At 38.3% G+C, this 19,618-nt stretch overlaps 1 pseudogene; it reads right to left on the reverse strand.

The window, feature by feature from the left end:
- Positions 1 to 872: 872 nt before the first annotated feature.
- LOC122212377 overlaps positions 873 to 19,618 on the reverse strand; it is a 65,175-nt pseudogene continuing 46,429 nt past the window's right edge.

Consider the following 19,618-nt stretch of genomic DNA (forward strand, 5'->3'; position numbering starts at 1 on the left):
GTTTATGCATTGGAGAGAGAGTGTAAGTGGGGAAGAGTCATAGAGAGAGGAGCACACAGAATTGGAAGCAGTCTCCAGGCTCTCAACTGGCAACAGAGGGCCTGACCTAGGGCTTGAACTCACGTACTGCAAGATCATGACCTGAGCTGAAGCCAGATGCTTAACCAACTGAGCCACCCAGATGCCCCAAGAATGGACCACTTTCTTTGGCCACATACACAAATATAAACTCATAAGATATTAAATATCAAAAGTATTTAAAATGGCAGATTAGTACGGTCCCTGGACTTGCCTTCTCCCTTGTACATAGTACACAGTTACATCAACTACAAATCATTTTGAACATCTAGGAAATCGATCTGAGAATTAAGAAAACATTATACATAATCTGAGGGAGAGAAGTGGCAGGTATTCTGTGTGGAGACATAAATTGAGGGAGAGAAATCCTCAGTGTCAGAGAGGGAAGAGAACTCTTTGTAGAAAGGAGAAAGAAAGAGGGGGAGAGAGAGTACTGTATTGGGTTCACATAAGAAAAGGACTCCTCCCAAATCATTTAACTGGGGAATCTGGAGGAATTTCCTATTGCAAATTTTTGCAAACAGTGGAGCTCCAATTATGAGCTTTTGTAAGCGCGTGTCACTTTCCAGAGTCAAACCTGGTGGGATGTGACGCTACTGGGGATGGGGGCAGAGACCCAGAGCAAAAAGCATGGCATGGGGAAATCCTGGTTCATACTGGCTGAGAATATTCCCCTTCCCGGAGTACGTTTGGAAGAGGCTATATAGCTTCTTAAGAACAAAAGACCCTCTGGTACCTTTGAGCAACTGTTCAACAACAAAGACAGAGTCCCACACATTGGGTGCATAACCTGGTCACAGATTTCTCTGTGGTTCACCATAAACTCCAGGCCCTTGTTCAGGGATGCGATTGTTTTTCCGGCACAGAAGGGCACCAGGTGTAGTGCTGAGAGGCTCTCCTCCAGAGGAGGGGATTGGGTCCACAGCTTGCTGAGTCCTGTAAGATTTGGAGTTTTTAATACCAGCTATGCACCAGAGATAAAACACAGGAGAGCTGTGATGCTGGGCATGTCAATGTCGAGGCAGAGATGAGTTGAGGGCAGAGATATGATGGAAGCCTGAGGCACAGAAGAGGAGATTGCTTTTCTGTTAGGGCTCCCTCAACAACAGCGCGTGTGAGATCTCCCACCTGGGACAGAAAAACAGGGAGATGCCATCTTTCCTCTTTGCCCACTGCCCACTTGCAAGGTCAGAATTTGGAGAGCAATGCAACACCCCTAGTGGAGGCTGGGGCTGCTCATATCAGCCACCCTCTACTCATCAACCACCCCCCACTCCCTGCGGGGCGTCTTCACCAGGACAGTTCTGCCAGCAGACATTTCCCACAGAGAACCAGCACAGCCCTCCCTGCCATGGACACACCAAGTCTACTGATCACAGAGTGCTCCAAATTATCAGCTCTAGTGTGGTGGAAATAGCACCAGCATTTTTTTTCTGTTCTTTTGTTTCCTTTTCTTTTCTTTTCTTTTCTTTTCTTTCTTTTTCTTTTTTTTTGTTTCCTTTTATTTATTTTACTTTCTTTTCCCTTTTTCCTTTCCTTTACTTTCTGTTCCTTTCCTTTCCTTTCCTTTCCCTTTCTTTCACTTCCTATCCTTTCCTTTCCTTTCCTTTCCGTTCCCTTCCCTTCTGCTCCCTTCCGTTCCCTTCCCTTCCTTCCCTTCCTTTCCTTTCCTTTCCTTTCCTTTCCTTTCCCTTCCCTTCCCTTCCCTTCCCTTCCCTTCCCCTTCCCTTTCCCTTCCCTTCCCTTCCCTTCCCTTCCCTTCCCTTTCCTTCCCTTCCGTTCCCTTCCTTCCCTTTCCTTTCCATTCCATTCTGTTCCTTTCCTTTCCCTTACTTTTTTCGTTTTCCTTTGAGATGCAGCAAAGTTAGTCCTAAGAAGAAAATACGTTATAATCCACTCCTATCTCAAGGAACAAGAAAATAATAGTAGTAGTGCACAGCATTTTAATGACATTGATGTTACCTTGTTACTTGTTTAAAGAGACATTTATGTCTATAATAGTTTTCTATCATGTTTCAACACAGTAATAGTAGATACGCAAAGGTTAAAGAGAAAAGAATCAAATTGTATCACCAAAGATGATCAAACCACTAAGAAAGACAGGAGGAACATAGTTAGGAATAAGAGAACTACAAAATATAAAGAAAATTGTTAATAAAATGGAAATAATAAGTTCTTACATTTGAGTAGTTTCTTTAAATGTAAATGGAGAATTATGCCAATCAATGCAGACATATAGATTGTTCAATGAAAAATAAACAAAAACAAACTAAAACATACATTATTTGCAGGAAACATCTTTGATTTATAAACACATAAATCTGAAAGTGAAGGTACAGAAATAGATATTTTATGCAAATATTGACAACAGGGGTAGTAAAAAACAGGGGGAGTCAGTTATGCTTAAAATACACATGAAGTCAATATTTGCCACAAGAGAAAACAAGTTCATTACATAATGATTAAAGGTTTGAGTCAATAGCATGATACAACAGTTATAAGTACATATGTCCCCAACATCTGAATATTTAAAGCCAATATTGATACAGCTTCAGGGAGAAATAGACAGCAACATCATATATAATAGTAGACTTCAAGAACCCACTTGTGATAATTGGTATCTCATCCAGAGAGAATATATATAATAATCTTTTTAAAAATCATACTTGAAAAAGGTATAAACCAAATGTGTGAATCAATCCTATACAGAACATTCTACCCAACAACAACAAAATACATCTTCTTATCAAGCACACTTAAATACATCATTGTCTAAATTGGATCACATGCTAGGTCACAAAGCAAATATGAAGTGATTTAAAGAAATGGGGTTATCCCAAGGATCTTTTCTGAGAAAAACGAAATGTAAAATGATATCAATAACTTAAGGAAAAGAGAAAATTCAAAATTATATGAAAATTAAGCAGCACACTGTCGAACAAGCATGAGGTTAAAACAAAACAACAAAATTTGTCTCCAGACCACGAAAAAAAAAGTTAAAACACAGCATACTGAAGCCTATGGGATGCAACATGAAAAAAGTAGTAAAGATGGAAAATGCCTACATTAAAAAATCATTTCAATAAACAAGATACCTGCATCTCACAACATTTGCAAAAGGGGAAACTGAGCTCTAAGTTGGCAGAAGGAATTAACATGGTGTATATCAGAAATAAATCAAATAGAGAACAACAAATTTAAAAAGTAAAATCAATCAAGTTAAGATATATGTTTTTGTTCTTGGAAATATAAGCAGATTCAGTTTTGTTTTGTTTTGTTTTCCCGGACTGAGACAGAGAGTGAAAAAAAGGATAAATGGAAGGAGGAAGGTAAGGAAGGAGAGATATAATAAGAGATTATTATAAATGTTATGTCAAAAATTTATACAACTTAGATAAAGAAAATAATTCCTATAAACACAAAATCTACCAATATTGAATTGCAAGGAAGTTGAAAGTTTGAACAACCCAATAATAAACCAACCCAGAACTGGATATATTCCAGGATAATTCTATTAAATAATTTTAAAAATACTTAATTGTGGGAGATGCAGGAGAGAAGCATCAAAGGAAAAGACTTCAAAAGGGAAGGGCTGGAGAAGGTGCAAGGCCTCAGGACATGTTTACTTAGCTGAACTTGGTTGTGGCTCCTAAGGAATGCCTAGAGACATTAACATCCTCCAAGGCCAGATCCTCCTTCACACCTGACCCTTCCTAGTGTTATAGAAACCAATTAACTCAAAATTCAACCTTGAAAAGCTAAACCGCTAGACTGATTAACACACTTGCTTAGCTGAATTTATGCACGTGGTCTTTAGCAATTGTCCTCATAAAGAGGAACTCCATTCTGGAGTCGGGGCCTCATTCTGACTCCAGTATGAGGACCTTCACTTAACAGCATTTTGTTTGCAGACTCATCTTTTGCTACTCCAGCCATACTCCCTGCAGCACTTAACATTGACTCTTTCTCAACTCTTCCAAAATGATAAAGAGGAAACTATTCTGAGCTCATTTTATGTAGCCTTATTACACTGATACCAAAGCATGAAAATTACACTACAAAATAGGAAAGCTACCTGCCAATACCCTGATGAACATAGATGCATATATTCTTTTTCTTAATTTATTTTGAGAGAGAGAGAGAACACAACTTGGGAAGTGTCATAGAGAAAGAGAGACACAGAATCTGAAGAAGGCTCCAGGCTCTGAGCTGTCAGCACAGAGCCATATATAGGGCTCAAACCCACGAACCCTGAGATCATGACCTGAGCTGAAGTCAGATGCTTAACCAACTAAGCAATCCAGGAGCCCCTGATTGCAGAAATTCTTAACAAAATAGAGGAAAGAGAAATCAAACATCACATAAAAATACTCATATGTAATTTTCAGCAGAATATATTCCTAATACACAACATATATAAATCAGTCAGTGTGATAAGCCACATTAGGAAATTATGGAGGGGTGACCTGGATGGCTTTTTTGGTTAAGCCACTGTCTCTGGATACCAGCTTAGGTTATGATATCCCAGCTTCATGAATTTGAGCCCAGGATCTCGTTCTGTGGTGGCAGTGTGGAATCTGGTTGGGATTGTCTCTCTGTCCCCTCTTTCTGCCCCTCCACCCACTCATTTTGTTGCTATCTCTCAAAATAAATAAATAACCTTAAAAAATATGGATTAAGATTACAAGACTATGTCAATGGATGCAGACAAAACATTTGACAAACTTCAGCACCCTTTCATGATAAAAATTTTCAACAAATAATTTAGAGGAGTAAGTTATCACAACACAATACATGCCATGTAACTAAACCTCACATCTTACTCCTGCTCAGTGGTGAAAAACTGAAGTTTTATTTTTCCTGTAAAATTTTAATAAGGAAAAAAATTCCCCATTCTCATTCCTCCTATTCAATATCATATGGTTATTGCTAGTAAAATTAGTTGTATCAAAAAAATAAAAGACATCCAAGTCTGAAAGGAAATTTTAAACTATTTGTTTGCAACTGGCTTATAACCACAATTAGAATCAATAAACAAACTTAGTAATATTTCTGGATTCAAGGTCAACACATTAAAACCTTTATACTACCTATGAAATATCTGAAAAGTAGATCACAAAAACAATCCCATTTTCAACAGCATCAACAAGAGTAAAATAATTGTGAATATGCCTATTCAGGGAGGAAAATAATTGTATGTACCCTGAAAAGTGTAAAACATTGCAAAATATGAAAAAGACAGAAATAGTTAGAAATATATTCTGGGTTTATAAATTGGATGAATCAATAACGCCAAAATGTCCATACTAACACTAAATTACACATTCAGCAGAGCCCCTATCAATATCCCAATGACTGTTTTTTACAGACATAAAAATATACACTGAAAAGTTTTTTGGAAGCATAAATTACAATCAAAATGAAAATCAGTCTTGAACAAAGAGAAACAAACTGGGGGAATAATACTTCCTCTTTTCAATATATATATTACAGGCTAAAGTGTATCACTGGCATATAGACATACACGATAGACCAAAGAGGATTCTGAAATTAATGCACACATATAGAGACAATTGATCTTTGACAGTAGGTTAAAGAGCATATCATGGCCAAGCTAAATCTCCACAACAAATATATTTTTAAAAACTTAATAATGGCATGTAAATGAATTAAATCCCACTATTTCCTTATACTATACAGAAACACAACTATATGCTGATTAAGATTTACATGAAACCCCTAAAAATGTAAATCTACTAGAAAAATAACATAGAGGAAAAACTTCTTGATTTTATCCTTGGGAATTATTTCATACATGATACCAGGAGCATGTAAACACAAAATTTTATTTAAGCAAGATACTAAGTTCTAGAAAGCTGCTGTACAACATTCTACTTATATTCAACAATAATACATTGTGTGTACAATCCTCTTAACATAGGATCTGTTTAATGTTAAGAATTCATTTCAAAATAAACTGAATCTAAAAAATAGCATAACACAAAAAGTTCAATGCTTTAAGTGTATTTATAGATTCATTTTATTAGATTTATTAATCCATAATTTAAATATAATCACAGATATTAAAAACACAATTCAATGCTTTTGAAATGTGTAGTGACTCATAGAAGCAAGATTATAAACTTAGAATATTTTGACCTACATCACTGGACAAACCTACATTCTTTTTTGAAGGATTATTTTAATGTATAACTTTTGTCAGGGAAATTATACATTATATGGTCTTTTCTATATGGTTTATTTCATTTAATATGATGTACTTATGAGGTTCATACGTGCCATGTGAGATATTATCTCTTTTCATTGTGGAACTCTACCCAATTGTATGGATGCACCACCTTTTTCTTTGGCCTATATATTTTATTATTATTAGAGACCAGAGACCACAGGGGACAGTGAACTAATAGAAATGAAAAGCTTGCAAGCAGATGCCATAAGCCATTGGAGGGAGCAGAATAGAGGCTTAAAGAGACCACAGGTAAGGAGACAAGAAATGAGAATGTGGCCATGAAGGTACCTCTTTAGAAAAGCCTGGGTGGATGATTACCCACCAGCAGAGGGAGTCTACAGGTAACATCTTTCCCCTCCCTTTCCTCTGGCTATGTCCAAATGCCTTTTAGAGTTTCCTGTTCTCTGGGAAGTTGTCTTTGACAGCCAGGTCCATGTGTGTTCTGAGAATACCCTGGGTTTTCTCCTATCAGAACACTTATTCCACAGCACAGCAACTGCCTGTCAGCTATCTGTTTCTTCCACTGTTCTGTCAGGAGCTCCTAGAAGACAGACACTATTTTCTCTGTATTGTCAGTATCAAAGACAGAGCCTGACACACAACTGGCTCCTTCTCTGTTTGGCAAACACGCATCAAACACTTGCTATCTGCTACCATTGTATTAAGAGTATAGATACATTAGGAGCAGGGGCGGCACATTTGGTCTCTGCCTTCATGGAGCCTGTTTAACTGGTAAGTGCTACAAAGGGCACCAGGGACATGTCTACAGTGGGAGTGATACATGAGTTGGGGGAGGTGCTTGGTAGCCCAAAGGGAAAAAAAAAAACAACTCTCATTGGCCAGAGGAGGAGGGATTGGGTCTGGAGCACAGAGTGGAACACAGAGAGCCTAGGAGACCAACTTCTGACCTTATCTCAGAACAACACATAGCCATTAAAGGTTTTTAAGCATTAGGGCCCTGGTGGTAGCTTTGGCCATGACTTTACAGGGCCCATCTTTCATCAAACACTCATGAGTGAGCGCCACCTCACCTCAAAGCTAGATTCCACTCTAAATCCCATTCACCCCTTTTCTTTATGGCTTAGCACACACCAAATGTACCCCATCCTCCTCCCAGACAGAACAGATCACTCTGTGCTTTAAATCAGTTATCCCAAACTTTATGAATGTACACTCCACCAGAAAATGCTTTTTTCCCATTCTGCCTGAACCACACATTCATTTTTAAACTGTATTCATGCTCAAATGTGTTTTTATACACAGCATAAAACCCACATGATCAGGATTTAGGATGTGGGGAAGGTGGCTTCAGTTAGAAGTGACTATTTGTACACAGGAATGGCTCTTCTTCCATGAGACTATCTCCCATTTGTGAGCCAAAGGATTTACTAAGGAGACAACCTGCCCTTGTGCCACTTACTAAATTTCACCTTATTCTCATAAAATAACTCCTATAAAAATCACAAAAGCAGCTCCAATTACAGAGATAGTACACAAAACAGCAAGGTACTGGCATAAAAATAAACACATGGATCAATGGAACAGAATGGAGAGAACAGAAATGATCCCATAGAGTTTATGAATTTACAACAAAGAAGCCAAGGACACACAATGGTGAAATGACAGTCTCTTCAATTAATGGTGCTGGGAGAATAGAAAGCCACATGCAGAAACATGAACCTAGACCCCTATCTTCAACCACAACCAAAAGTCTCTTCAAAATGTTAAAGGGTGAAACATAAGACATGAAACCATAAAACTGCTAGAAGAGAATGTAAGTGGTAAGCATCATGGCATCAGTCTTTGTGATGAATTTTTTGGAGGGATTTCACACCACAAGTAAATAAATGTAAAAATAAACAAGTGGGACTACATAAGACTAAAGAGTTCTGCACATCAAAAGAAGCCATCAACAAAAATGAAAAGGCAACCTAATGAATTGGTAAAATACTGTCAAATTGTAATCTGAAAAAGGGTCTAGTATCCAAAATATAAAAATAAAATAATTTCTACAACTCAATAGCAAAACAACCATTCATCCAATGAAACCATGGAAAGTGCTGACCAGTAGGAAAATCATAATCAAAATCACAAAGCGCTATCACCTCACACCTATCCCAATGGCTTTCAGTAAAAAGACAAGAGCTAACAAGCGTTGGCATACTGTGGAGAGTAGGGAATCCTGTGCACAGTTAGTGGAAATGTAACTGGGTACAGTCCCTCTGGATAATAGCATGGTGTTTCCTCAAAAATTAAAACTGAAACTACCATATATTCCAGAAATTCACTTCTGGGTATTAATCTGAAGGAAACAAAAAACACTAATCCTAAAATATATACCCACACCCACAATCGCTGTGGCATTATTTACAATAGCCATCATCTGGAAACAGCCTATATGACCATAGATGGATGTGTGGGTACAGGAAACATCACACACACACACACACACACACACACACACACACACACACAGTGGAGTACTATTTAGCCATAAAAATGATTAAATCTGGCCATTTGTGTCAACATGGATTGACCTTGAGTGCAGTGTGCTAACTGAAGTAAGTCAGAAACAAATATACATGATCATTTATACGTGGAATTAAAAAAAAAAACAAACAATAAAACTCTTAGATACAAAGAAGAGATTGGTAGTTCCTGAAGTGGGGTCAGAAGGTGGGTAAAATGCGTGAAAGTGGGCCAAAAGTAGAAACTTCCAGTTACAAGACACACAAATTCTTGGCATATAACTAACGTGCAGCATGGTGACTATAGGTAATGATCTTTTCTATTTGAAAGATATTAAGAGAGTTGATTTTCACTAGAAGAAAAAAATGTAAATACACATGGTGACGAATATTAACTACATGTTCTGTTGATATTTTCACACTATATACAAATATCAAATCATTATGTTGTGTGCCTAATACTGTTATATACCAATTATATCTCAAAAACAAACAAACAAAACTACTATGTAATGTGTAAGAAGATACACTGTGAGAACATGAATACTTAGTGACATTAAAGGTAATAATAATGGTGATCCTGACTGGGCACATTGTAAGGATAGACACTGTGCACACAGTTTCATATGCATGATCTCATTTAAACCAAATAAAACCCTAACAAGATATGCACATGATGTCATTTTATAGAGAATGAAACTCAGGCTTACTGAAATTAAGAAATTTTCCTAAGACAGCAAATGGTAGGGCAAAGATTCAATCCCAGGTATTTCAAGTAAAACTAATTCAGAGAACAAGTTATGGGCATTCCCTAAAAAGGAATATACCTGAAGCAGGTAACTGCAAACTCAGGTGGCAGGATCCATGCAGGGAGGTGGGAGGGAGGGATTCAAGTGGTAGAACCAAAGTACTATGCCAGCATCCCTGTTGTGGGAAGAGTCCTGAGCCTGTGACCATGGGAACCCTGGGGTGGAGGGTCTCCTGCTTCAACCTCTGTCCTCACTCCCAAGAATCATTGCCCACCTGAGAGCCCCAGGTTGGGGGAATTCTGATTGGCTGGTCTTCTATGACATCATATGTGCCCTGGACATCCGCCTGGGATGCTGCCATGATGGTATTTGTGGTGCAATCCTCCTTTATTCTAATGAGTGTCCATGAGCACACACTAGCACACACAAACTGGCACACGCTAGTATAAACATTGGTGTAATTTACTACACATTATACATATTAGATCACATTAGCATGTCTAGCACACTCTACTACTCACTAGCACACAAAAGCATACAAGCTAGTACTCATATTAGGACAAATACAAGTACACTCCTAGTACATGCACTAGTACACAATAGTATACAACTGGTGTATGTCAGTACACATAGTAGTATGTTCAGTAAATGCTACTACACATTAATACACAATAGCACACATGTTATACTCAACCTAGCATGAATGCTAGCACACCGACTTGCAATCATATTACACATTAGTACATATGCTAGTACTAGTGCACACTAGTGAACACACTGGCATCGACTAGTATACACACTAGTACATACTAGCATACATTAGCACATCTCATACACACTAACACACACTAGTACACATACTAGTTCCCAAATATTAGTTCACACGAGTACACCTATGAGCACACACACTATCATATGCAAGTACACATGCTAGTATACACTTGAGCACACACAAGCAGTAGTTGTACACTCACTGTCACACCTGGGATGCATACTATCACACACACTAGCAGGCACAAGTACACATGCTAGTATACACAAGTTTCCACACTAGCACTGGCTGTAGGCTCACTGGCACACCCAGGACACATTAGCACACACAACAGCAGACGTAAGCACACATGCTGCAATATACACTAATGTGCACTAACACTACATCATTACACACACTAAAACACAGAACACATCAGGTGGGAAGTCCGACACAAAACTTGTGACACGTGTGTCTAAATGCCCAATTTACTGCTCTCAGTACTGAAAATATGCACTGCAAGGGGCGCCTTGGTTGCTTAGTCAGTTAAGCGCCTAGCTCTTTCTTTTGGCTCAGGTCATGATCTCACATTTCCTGTGTTTGAGCCCCATATCGGGATCTGCTCTGACACTGTGGATCCTGCTTGGATTCTCTTGCTCCTTCCCTCTTTCTGTCGCTCCCCTGCTCTATCTCTCTACCTCAAATAAATAAATAATTTTGGATTCTAATTAAAAGTAGCTGGCAATTGAAGAGTGTAATTTGTGACTTTACAATTGACTTTACCTTCTTGGAGGTGTCTTATGTATAAGTTCAAGTCTGCAAAAACAAGCAGGCAGGTACAAAATATCAATTTGTGGCTTTCAGCAAGAATTCAGTAATTTATCATAATTAACAATAATAATTTCCAAAATGATCTTTTTGGCTTGTTATTGACCACCATAAACAAAGAAATGAGAAGGTTTTCTTTTTTAGATACAACTGGTTCTTTGGTAAAAACATAATTTAGGGGCGCCTGGGTGGCTTGGTCGGTTAAGCGTCCAACTTCACCTCAGGTGACGATCTCACGTTCCGTGAGTTCAAGCCCCGCATCGGGCTCTGTGCGGACAGCTCAAAGCCTGGAGCCTGTTTCAGATTCTGTGTGTCTCTCTCTCTCTGCCCCTCCCCTGTTCATGCTCTGTCTCTCTCTGTCTCAAAAATAAATAGACGTTAAAAAAAACAATTTAATGTTTTTATGACACCACCTGTGTCAGATGCTTTGATCAGCTAGGAACACACATATAGGGTAAAGTTACAAAGAAAGGGAAGGAAAAGGCACCCACAGAGAGGATATTTAGACACATCTGATTAAGTGGAGCACTGATTTTCAATCCATTTTAACATGTTTATACTAAAGTCCTCACAGTGGGGTGGTGTATTTTTGGACTACAGCACGCTTCAGGGTTCCCTTTGTCATGGCTGCGTCTGAAATATATGGAATCAGAGTGGGAGGCAGTGAGTGGATGAGAACTCCCCTCCCTGTACGTACGTGAGCACAGAGTGTTTCAGATGGACAAGTGCTTGGATCACTGCAGTGTAAACCCAGTCCTTCCAGTGCTGTTATTAAATATCCTCACTCTTAGCTACATAAACTTCAAAGTGTTCCCAACATAGAAAAAATGAAGGGCATTTCTGTTTTCTCAAGGCTGCTCACACACACACACACACACACCAGAATTATAGTGTTCAAAATCAAAGAACGCTAAATTGAAATCCAGAGTGAAATTATATCACCTTTTCTTCAGTCTTGGAAGAAAGTCTTTGGTAACATAAACATTATTGTAACATGTCTATTGAATATATTTGGCTGACGTCTATGAAAACATACAAACAAACAAAGAAAGCAAACAAAAACTGCAAACACTGTTTTCCTGGGGTAGGTTTAAATAGAAGAAAGGAGATGCAAATAAAATAGGTGACCTTGGTGGAAAACCTCATCGTGGTTTACATAAATGTCAATCTACGGGTACCTAGCATTGACAACAACATAGGATTATATGCAAAGAAGCTGGCATGTCTTTACACGATACCAGTTATTTGAATTATATGGGAATGTAGGCATTGGAACCCTTATAACAAAATTTTGGAAATGGTTGTAAACTCCTTTTATCTGAATGACTGCAGATTGAAATGAAAGAGCCATTTTGTTGAGTATCTTAACATTACCAATTGTCCACTGTGAACAATGGGCTTCAGAACATTGGTGATTACTAGGCATTTTCTATTCATAATTCAACTGAATCTAACAAGGCCTAGTACCAAAGTTGATATTGACGAGATATGTAAGGAACCACATGAAATAGCATGAAAGACACAGAAGAATCCCTTTCTGAAGATCATCAACACATAAGAGTCATGACAGTTGTATACAGTGTCTGTGTATTGTGGGTAGACATGTGGGTAGGCCAGGTGTCGGATAGAAACAGAACCCAGGCTGCTTTCCTCTCAGAGTTGAAATTTTCCCGTTAGGAAGAAAGAGCCAGGATCAAAGTGGACCTTCCACTTTTCCTCCATCCATTGGACACCATCTCTCCTGTGCTCTGTGGATCCCTCCACAAACTTGCCCTCTCCTGGCTCTTATTCATACAATCACCTCCCACCCAAGTTGTCCACATTCTACACATGAAGGAATGGGGATTCAGGGGGTGAGAGAATCTCCGGGGTCTCAGCTCAACCAGGAGTCTGATGTTTCTGGAAACCCAGGGCGTGATGAGCAGGGTCTGAGCAGCCATGCACAGGATGTTCCAAGTGTAGGGATCACATAAGTAACACACATCCCCCTTACATCTAAGTGACCTGGACTCCACCAGCCTCCCCACAGGCTCTTAAAAGCAGCAGCTCTCATGTCAGCTCAGACACCATCCATCTTAAAGACAGACTCCTCCACTTCCTATATCCTCCTGAAATTCGTGTTCCACCCCCACAGCTAGTTTCCTCATGGCTCCCATCAATTGTGCCCAGTGGCTAGGAGAACAATGTCTTGAGCTGACCTGAGAACCAACTGGACTAGGAACTTCCCTTGAATCTCAGGTGGAGCCACAAGTGGGCCCCACCTCACTGGTTCTGCACCTCACTTGAGCTTCCACCCCACATCCCTGCAACTAAGAGGGACCATTTCCAAGGAGGGTTTGAGACTGGAACCTTGACCTCGAAATCCCTTCTAAACCCAGTGCCCAATTCATCATGGAATCTTAGCTGTACCTCTTGAGAGTGACTACTTCCTTCATGCTCATGCACACCCTACAATTGCCAAGGTGTATCTGTTTCCTCCTCTCTCACACACTGCCTTACTCTGTCGAGACCTCTGAATCTAAAGCACACAATTTGAATCCCACATGTGTCCCCACAAGTCTGCAGTGCTTCCTTTGTCAGAACAGAACCGACCATCATGGCCCCTCACCCCACTCATTGCTTACTGCACCTCCTCAAGCAGAGGCAGGGAATGATCCAGTGCCCCTGGCCTCCCTCCTCTCTGGTTACCTGGTATTCTTGTGACATTAGCTCTTCAAAGGCCTGCATGAGAAAAGACACTGAAGTGTAGATACACCTGTTGCTATGGCCTGAGTTTGAAGCCATAGCATCAGGGTCCAAACTCAAGTTTAGGAACAACCTGGCTGGGACATCTCAGGACAGAAATGCTTTATGCATAAATATCTGTGTGCAGACATATTGCTTCTCTTATTCTTTCTAACAGAATAGAGCTGATTTGATCAACTGACCTGGGGTTCGAGAAGTCAGTGTGTGCGAAAGTGCTCATGGGGACAGGCAAGTTGATATCAAGGTCATCTCCCTGTAGTTCACTTACACTTTCTCAGAGCCATGTAGACACTGTCCACCATCAGAACGATGTTATGAGTCATAAAGCACAGTATTGACTGAGCCAGTCTGCACATCACAATCACCCAGGGATTGTTTCTCATAATTTTTCTTATAATATCATCGTAAATTATTTATTTAAAATTCATTTAAATTGTACACTTATGCCATGCCCCCACTCCTGGAGATGACCACTTTATAATTGGTGGCGGTTTTGTGGTGTTGGCTGTTATTAATCCTCTCTCATTTGTGGGTTTTTTTTTTATTTGGGTTATTTCTATTTTCTTTGTGATATTATGACTAGAATTTTATCAGTATTATTTTTTTTCAACAAAACTAGCTCCAGATTTCATTGATCTGCTCTCTTTTTTTTAATTGTTTGTTTGTTTTTTTACTTTTTATATTAAGTATTTCTGCTCTCCTCTATATTCCTTCTTTTGGCTGGATTCATTTGTTGTTTGCCTTCTAGCTCCTTTAGGTGTAAAGTTGGGTTGTTTATTTGACCTTTTTCTAGCTTCTTGAGGTAGATATGTATTGCTATATACTTCTATCTTATGCCCATTCTTCTTGGATACCAAAGGTTTGTACCATTGTATTTTCTTTTTCATTTGCTTCCATTCATTTCTAAAATTTCTACTTTGATTTCCTGGTTTACTCACTATTGTTTAGTAGCATGTTGCTTAAACTCCATGGATTTGTGGACTTGAGAATTATTTTCTAGTGATTGACTTCTAGTTTCATAGTGTTGCAGTCAGAAAATATGCATAGTAGGATTTCAATCTTTTGTATTTGTTCAGGCATGTTTTGTTACCTAGTATGTAATGTATTCTGAAGAATGTTCCCTGTGTGCCCTTTATAAGAATGCGTATCATTCTGTTTTAGGATGAAATGTTCTGAATATATCTATTAACCGGCGTACCATTCAAATCCATTGTTTCCTTTTTGATACTCTGTTTAGATGATCTTTCCATTGAAGAAAGTGGGGTTTTAAATCCCCTAAGCTTATTGTAGTTCAATGGATTAGTTTCTTTATGTTTGCTATTAATAATTTGATATATTTGTGTGGTACCATGTTGGTTGCGTAAACATTTACAATTCCTTTGTCTTCTTCTTGCATTGATACTTTTATTATTTTCTACTGCCATTCTTTTTTTATTCTTTTTAATTTTATTTTTTATTTTTTAAAATTTATATCCAAATTGGTTAGCATATAGTGAAACAATGATTTCAGGAGTAGATCCCTTAATGCCCCTTACCCATTTAGCCCATCCCCTTCCCACAACCCCTCCCCCCAGTAACCCTCATTCTTCATCTCTTGTTACAGTCTTTGTTTTAATGTCTAGTTTGTCTATGTAAGCTTTGATACTCTAGGTTTCTTTTGACATCCATTTACATGATTCACATTTCTCCACCCCTGACTTTCAATATGCAGGTGAATTTAGGAATAAAATACACCTTTCTAGGTCACTTGTAAGCGGATCTTGTTTCCTTATCCATTCTTAGACTCTTTACCTTTTGACTGGAGCATTAAATCCACTTTCATTCAAACTAATTATTGATAGATATGTTTAGATAGTGTCATTTCATCACTTGTTTTGTTATTGTTGCTGCAGTTTTTCTCTGATACTTTCTTGTCATTGTCACTCCTGTCTCTTTTGTTAACTCAAATACTCCTATTATGCCTTGCAGTGGTCACAAACTCATTCAGTTTTCATTTGCTGTGTGCTGTGTGTGTTGGCTGTGTACATGCCAACTCTTTTTTAATTTCTTGGTTTTTGATAATAGCCATTCTAATAGGTATGAGGTAATAACTCCTCATTTTCATTTGCATTTATTTGATGATTCGTGAGGTTTACCTTGTTGTCATTTACCTCTTTTGCCATCTGCAGGTCTTCTTTTTATAGATATCTATTCAGATTATCTGCCCATATCTTATTTTAGTTTTTCTAAGATTATTTCATTTTTAGAGAGACAGCATGCAAGCAGGGGAGAGGGGCAGAGGAAGAAAGATAGATAATCCCAAGCATGCTCCACACTTACCCTGGAGCCTGATGCAGTTCTTGTTCCCACAACACTGGATCATGACCTGAGCCAAAATCTAAAGTTGGATACTCAAACGACTGAGCCACCCAGGTGCCTCAATCTGCCCATATTTTAATGAAAATTTTTTTCTTTGTTATTGAGGTATATACTTTAAAGGGTAAACCTCAACCAAATAATTTGTAACTATTTTCTCACATTCAGTAAGTTGCCTTTTCACATTGTTTTTTGATATATAGATCAGTTTCAATCATAATATCAGTTATCTATACTATTTTAATAACAATAACTTCCTGTAAATATATAACTAAAAGAAAAGAATAGAGGCTTGAATTTCTCTTAGGCACATCCAGTCCACTAAAGATGAAAGGCTTATAGAACAATTTCCACAGCTCCCCCCCAAATTTCCATACTTTATCCACTTCTTGTGACTTAAGGTATTTTGACTCAAGTTCAACCAAATATGACTAGCCGATGTGCTATTGAGAAGAACAACCTGAGCACTATGTTGAACAGGGATTCACTCATGCAGAAAGTGTACTGGTAATGATCATGAATATCAGTGACATTCAGAACCACCTGAGGGACGCTGAACTTACTATGGTGAAAATATGTACCTAATCAAGCCTGATGGAGAAAATTTCTCATTCATTAGATTGGATAAACTTATTTCAATGTAGTCAGTACACTGGGATGATATAACTCAGGTCAAATGACTGTTTCTAATATATAATAAATAATTGTATCATTCAAATATCCTCCACAAATTTAAACCCATTTTTGCCATGCAGCTACCACATTTCTTTCTTTCCCTTTACAGCAAAATTCCTGATGCTGCGCTCCTTGTCTCCATTTTTGCTCTATTCATTCTCTTTTAAAGGCAGTCCCTAGCTTCTAAATTCAAGATCAGATCCCAGGTTTAGCTTTCTTCCCCATCTGAACCACACACCTGATACTTCTTCTCTGGATACTTCTCATCACAGGCTGTCTGGGACCCCACTCTCAGCTGTCTTCATTTCCTGGAAGATGCTTCAAATTTAACAAGTCCAGAATTTACAATCTGAATTCCTTCCCTCCAAATTTCTCCCATTGTCATCTCCATCTCTGCTAATTACAAATTCACCATCTAATTTCCAAGATCAAAACCTTTTAACTTTTTGGCTCCTCTCTTTTGCTTACAGCTTATCCTTAGCATAATTGTCCAATCTACAAAAGAAGACCATAATTAAAACATTGACCAACTTCCTAGCAGCATCCAGGACCCTGCGACCACCATTTCCATTTAATTTTTCATTAGCATCATTTTCCCCCATGTTTTAAGTGATATCTGTTTATGTCTTGTTTATTTCATTTTGTTTTATATACAAGTTAGTTAATATACACTGTGGTCTTGGCTTCAGGAGTAGAACCCAGGGATTCATCTCTTACATATGACACCCAGTGCTAATCCTGAAAAATGCCCTCCTTAATTCCCATTACCCATGTAACTCATCCTGTACCCCCTTCCAGTTAACCCTCAGTTTGTTGTCTGGATTTAAGTGTCTCTTATGGTTTGCATCCCTCTCTGCCTTTATGTTTTTTTTTTCTATTCCTGCCCTTATGTTCACCTATTGAGTCTCTCAAATTCCACATATGAGTGAAATCATATGATATCTCTGTTTCTCTGACTGACTTATTTGGCTTGTTGCAAATGGAAAGATTTCATTCTTTTCATCACGGAGTATGTACCATTGTATCTATGTACCACATCTTTTTATCCATTCATAAGTTGATGGACATTTGGGGTCTTTTCATAATTTGGTTATTGTTGCTAATGCTGCCATAAACATTGGGATACATGTGCTCCTTCAAATCAGCACTTTTGTATTCTTTGGATAACTTCTTACTAGTGCAATTGTCATTGTCTCAGGGTATTTCTATTTTTAATTTTTTTTTAAGAACCACACTGTTTTCCAGAATGGCTTCAGTGGTTTGCATTCCCACCAACAGTGCAAGAGGGTTCCCCTTTCTCCACATCCTTGCCCACATCTGTTATTGCCTGAGTTGTTAATTTTAGCCATTCTGACAGGCGTGACATGGTATCTCATCATGGTTTTGAATAGTATTTTCCTGATGATGAGTGTTGTTGAGCATCTTTTCATGTGTCTGTGAACCATCTGATGTCTTCTTTGGAAAAGTGTCTACATATGACTTCCGCCCATTTCTTCACTGGAATATTTGGGTTTTTTATGTGTTGAGTTTGGTAAGTTCTTTTTGGATGTTGGGTACTAACCCTTTATCTGATATGTCATTTGCAAATATCTTCTACCATTCCATCGGTTACATTTTAGTTTTGCTGATTTTTTTCTTTGTTGTGCATAAGCTTTTAACTTGATGAGGTCCCAATAGTTCAGTTTTGCTTTAATTTCCCTGGCTTCTGGAGACATGTCAATTAAGAAGTTGTTGTGACCAAGGTCAAAAAAGTTGCTGCCTGCTTTCTCCTGTAGGGTTTTGAAGGTTCCCAGTCTCACATTTAGGTCTTTCATCCATTTTGAATTTATGTGTATCGTGTAAGAAATTAGTCCAGCTTCATTGTTCTGCATGTTGCTGTCCAATTCACGCAGCACCATTTGATAAAGAGAGTGTCTTTTTTTCCATTGCATACTCTTTCTGGCTTGTCCATGATTAGTTGGCCATATATTTGTGTGTCCATTTTTGGGTTCTCTATTATATTCCATTGATCTATGTGTCTGTTTTTGTGACAATATCATACTGTCCTTATTATTACACCTTTGTTCTATAGGTTAAAGGTCAGGATTGTGAATGCCTCCAGCCTTGGTTTTCTTTTTAAATATTATTTGCAAATTCAGGGTCTTTTGTAGCTGCACACAAGTTTTAGAATTGTTGCTCTAGCTCTGTGAAGAATGCTGCTGTCATTTGGATAGAGATTTCACTGAATTTGTAGATTTCCTTGGGTAGTATCTACAGTTTAACAATATTTGTTCTTCCAATCAATAGGCATTGAATGTTTTCCCATTTTTTTGTGTGTCTTCCTCAATTTATTTCATAAGTTTTCTATCCTGTTCAGCATACAGATCTTTTAGCTATTTGCTTAGGTTTATTCCTAGGTGTTTTATGGGTTTTGGTGTCATTGGGAATGGTATTGATTCCTTGATATTTCTTTCTGCTGCTTCATTATTGGTGTATAGAAATGCAACTGATTTCTATACATTGATTTTTATCCTGCGACGTTGCTGAATTCATGTATCAGCTCTAGCAGTTTCTTGGTGGAGTCTTTTGACTTTTCCATGTAGAGTATCATGTTATCTGCGAAGAGTGGAAGTTTGACTTCACTAACATCTTTTCCAGATTCCACCTCACTCTGCACTCTGATCTTTCAACCAAGCAGCCACAGTGACACTGTCACAATGTCAGGTTGCATATGTCATTC

Source organism: Panthera leo, chromosome F3 (assembly GCF_018350215.1).
Source record: "Panthera leo isolate Ple1 chromosome F3, P.leo_Ple1_pat1.1, whole genome shotgun sequence".
NCBI classification, from domain to species: Eukaryota; Metazoa; Chordata; class Mammalia; order Carnivora; family Felidae; genus Panthera; species Panthera leo.